Source organism: Elaeis guineensis, chromosome 1 (assembly GCF_000442705.2).
Source record: "Elaeis guineensis isolate ETL-2024a chromosome 1, EG11, whole genome shotgun sequence".
Lineage (NCBI taxonomy): Eukaryota > Viridiplantae > Streptophyta > Magnoliopsida > Arecales > Arecaceae > Elaeis > Elaeis guineensis.
Window position 1 is genome coordinate 128,691,504 of NC_025993.2, and position 4,689 is coordinate 128,696,192.

A 4,689-nucleotide genomic window follows, 5' to 3' on the forward strand; every position below is an offset into this window, starting at 1 on the left:
GATTATAACCAAGTATCTCAAGTATATCACATATGCATATAATTCTAATAACATGCATGAATACAAAAAAAAAAATTCATGATTTTCTTCTTGGACATCATAGTGGCACCCCAACACGCCATAAGAGTAACTTATGGAATAGGAAGAGAGGGTCTGTGAACCCTACTTGCTCTTATAACTGGATGGCTTGGTGATGAATCTCAATTAGAGTACTAAGCTACTAAGAAAGTTCTACACATACATCATGCATTTAATATAAAATATATCTTTAAGACATACTAGGATTTGGATGTTCAATTGGGTTCAACCCTTGATCCAACTTGAACCAAACCAAAAATCCATGCTTGATCACAATCAAGACAATAATTTAACCTTTGATTATATAGATCAAGGTAGGCTCTGATACCACTGTTAGGTTTTAGTGGCGCAACGAAAGAATTAGGTGTTTAAAACTTTTTATTCGAAACACCCGATGCACCAAAAATCGTAATGCCCAGAAACTCTTGACTATAATAATCAAAGTACAATAAATTAAACTTGGATAAGAAGCATAGCTGTAGCATTAATCTCAATTTTTATAAGGTGTCCAAGTGTCTGCCCTCCAATGATGATCCACACAAAAATTGAACCAAAGATAGCATACATTCTTCTCCTTACTTCAAGAGTTCTAGCCCCTAGAACTCGACTAGTCTCATACCGATCATATTTCTTCAAGAACCTGACTCCATCCTCTCAGAACCTCCTCTGAATTTTTGATTCTCCTTCTTTAGGACCCTTATAACCTTTTTTGGATCAGATAAGGATTTGTTTTAAATCTCAAAGCCTTGTCCTAAAACTAAGATAGGCTGTAAGAAAGAAAGGAGAGCAATGGAAACAAAATTGAAAACTCGATTTGAATCCCTCGGACACCCAGCACCCCAATCATTTTATAGTTACTAGAGAGATGCCAAAAGGGAGGGATATGCCTCATCCAAGAGGCTTATCTGATTAAATTATTAGAGATAAGAGTTCCTTCAAGCAGAAGGACTCTTATCAATGATACGTTGATCTGCACCTTCACCTACGTGCACGACCAGAGAAGGGAAGTTTTCACATCCCTTCTCAAATCAAAAAAATTCACAAAAATTTATATGGATAGGAGACTCATTTTTAATTCTAAAAAATTTAAAATAGTAATAAAATTCTCACAGAAAGATGCTATCCTTGCACCTCTTCATGCAAGTGCTGATCACCACATGCGCTCACATGTGAGGAAAGTTTTGGAATCCATTTGGCCATCAGATAAGTCTGAAAAAATTCTATAAAAATTATCAAAAATAGCTTGTCAAATGTGGAACATTATCAAAAAAAATTGTTTCAATTTGAAAGCATTTGGTCATAAGAAAGACTCTCCAAACTATGGAGAGATGCGATGCTTCTGCACGTGCGTGAGAGACCCTTCTCGTTTTCAATTTTTCTCCACTCCAAAAATTTTAGAAAAAAATCATCTCATACTTTGAGATATCCACAAGAGGATGGAGGGTGATATGGGCTATCACATACATCTTAATCCTATGCCAAAAGGACTCTTCCTTCTGCTCGTGCCAACATTTGTACGCAAAACCTGTTTTTACGCCAAGAGTCCTTCACAACTTGGACTCTTCATAAATGGTGTTAATTTGGGATTTGATGTCTAAATTTAGGCTACTTCCAGGTGGTATGATCTAATCCAAATGCCCACCAAATTAGGCTAGCTAATTAGCAAGAGATGAGACCAAATTGATCTCCAAAGAAGCAAGGATTTCCACACATGCTAGCATGCTTACCGGAACCCTGATTGAATCCAAAATTCCAATCAACTTTTTTTAAAAGGGTCCTTGGCAATTTTCATGTGTGTGACCCATTGGATTTCACATCTAGCCAGCAGTAGGTCTGGGTGCAAGTTGACCTAATTTAATTAGATTTCAATTTAATCAATTAAGGTCCAATCGAGCTAACTTGAGCTCAACAATTAGAATCTTTTCTAATTGGTGACTGAATTAAACTTTTTAATTCAATCAAAAATTTATAAATCAAGATTGATATCTAGCAATGTATCATGACTATTCAGAATATATAAAATTTGATAAAAATATCAAATATATCCTTCAATGATAAATTATCATGTAATTCAATCCTTCGATCATCCCTGCACCCTTAATATGTTCATGAGTATGGAATCATATCAAACTCAAACACATATTCATATCAATTCTTAATTAACCAATGATGACTCCGATGAAGAAGCATTAAAATTTTTTCTAATCTCCTTTCTGCTTTTGGCCAAAAGATTTTTTTTGAGTCATCTAGGATTAGAATACATAGGATGCGATCTCCTCTTACTAAGAGTGATCGATTCTATGTTGACCTACTCACAATCTCTATACATATTCCACCATATTCAGAACACCCAGTGCATGTCTTAATGTCATATCTGGGTATGAACCAAAATATGGATTATGTGCACAAGATTCAATGATGGACTCAGGTCTAAGGATCACTTGCATAATTTTTACTTAGAGAACCATCTTTGATATGCAAGTAAGGCTTCCATAAGATGTTCTCTTTCATCGAGTCAATTCAGTGGACTCATTTTCTAAATGAGCACCTACATCTTTGTATTAGTGTCTCATACATAAGTGGCTAGTGAGATCTACCATCCTCTCCATCGAGCATACATAGGATGTGTCAGTCTATCCAGAATATTGATCCTCCGACTCAATACTCCTATGATCAGAAATATTTAAGATTAGAGTTTTAGAGTTTTAGATCTCATCAGTATGTCCCATTTATATCTCCTAAAATCATTATCCTAATCTTTGGAGTTCATCATTATCTTAGGTATAATAAGATGTAGCTAAAATGATGAATCAATGCCTTATAAATATCATTACATGAGTTAGAAGATTACAAAGAAAAGTCCCATCGTAACACTTATGATTGACTTATAGAGTACTCTTCTTTCAAGCGGTGCTAGCAACATTAGACTGCTCACAGAATATCAGGATGGTGGTGGGTGGAAAAAAATCCAATCGGAATCTAAGAAACCATTCTAATGTCTCTCAACTGCTCTCCTTTCCCACAGATATCTAAAAAAGATAATGAAATGAAATGAAATGAAATGAAGCAAAAAGGAAAGGTCTTACCCTTAATTTTTCAGTCTTTCCTTTGTTTTCATTGATTTTTCCTATGTTTGCCTATTTTTTCTCTATTTTTTCATTCCTAAGAGTCCAATCTGATGGGAGGCTTGGAGTGGCTGAACAAGGAAGCTTGGACAATGGTTGGGCTTTTGTGCTAGGTATTTCCTTTCTTCTTTCTATTCTTGGGAGTCTCAATCGCATGGGAGACTTGAAGCGGCTAACAGATATTCGAGAGATAACTCAAATTTGAATAAATAATTTATTCAAATCTAATATTATATAAATATTTCAAAAAAAATTATTTTTTTAAAAAATAAAATAAAATAGAAAAAAAGGTATTGTGGTTATATCTAGGTTTTCTTTAAAAAATATAAAAGAAAGAACTGTAGTTATGTCTAATTTTTTTTTTAAATATTAGATTTTTTTGTTATAATCAGGGTTGTAAAAAATTAACAAATATAATTTTAAATTTCTTCAAAGTTAGAGAAGATATGCTACTTCAAGAGGCTACAACTCTCATGGAGCCCCTCCTCTTAGGCTGCCATAGGGCTATCACCACTGCCATCGTCACCATGGCTCCTCTACTACAGCCAATTGGAGAAGAGAAGAGAAGAAAGGAGAGAGCAACAAATGGATTTTCGGGTGCGAATGGGAAGGTGGGGTATGTGGCAATTTTATGTAAGATAAAAAGAGGAGGTAGTGCACTTCTTAGATGATGGTAGCACATGTAGCAATAATATAAATTTTTGACTTGCAGAGGGGGTAAAAAAGAATTTTAAAAAGGGATAGGGAATGGTAAAATTTGAAGATCGAAGGAGGAGGATAGAATGCTGTCTGATTTCTTGATTATTCGAGTGGGCTGGGTATATAACCTTCATTTTTTATTTTGAGATGCCTCTACTCCGAAGAAATAAAATACCCATCAAATAATTTTTAGTTCTTACTTGATCATTGCATCCCATGCATCGCATAAGATTATAAACTTGTAAATATTAATATCATAACATACATCATTTGACTCATTTAGCAATATGAATAAGTTTTAAATAAGTATAATAAATTATTATTAAGAATAAAATTAAGTTATATTCTAATAGTCATCAATAATCATCTAGGTCTAGTCCTATATTTAAGAGCTGCATAAATAATTTTTTTTTATAGTATATATCAAATCGAGCCATCCTATTCAAAATGGATAGGGAAATTATCATAAAATGGAACCAAAATATTTATGACTTCTTGAGTAGAATCCAATCCAAAATAGAATTCTCATTTGGCATCCAACCCAAAACGGGTATGGAAATTTTATGACTCCTAAAGTTTATAAATATCTATCCACATCTTGTTACCAAAAAAAAAAATATCTATCCACGTCTGATATAGATCTAAAATTTACAGATACATATACGTATACCCGGATTGGTACTCGGATACAAGAATTCTTGTTCGAATCCGATTTAAAGTGGATACGGAAATGATTATGGTCGGATATTTTTCTAACCCGGCCTTCGCGTACGTCTTCGTTTGATCC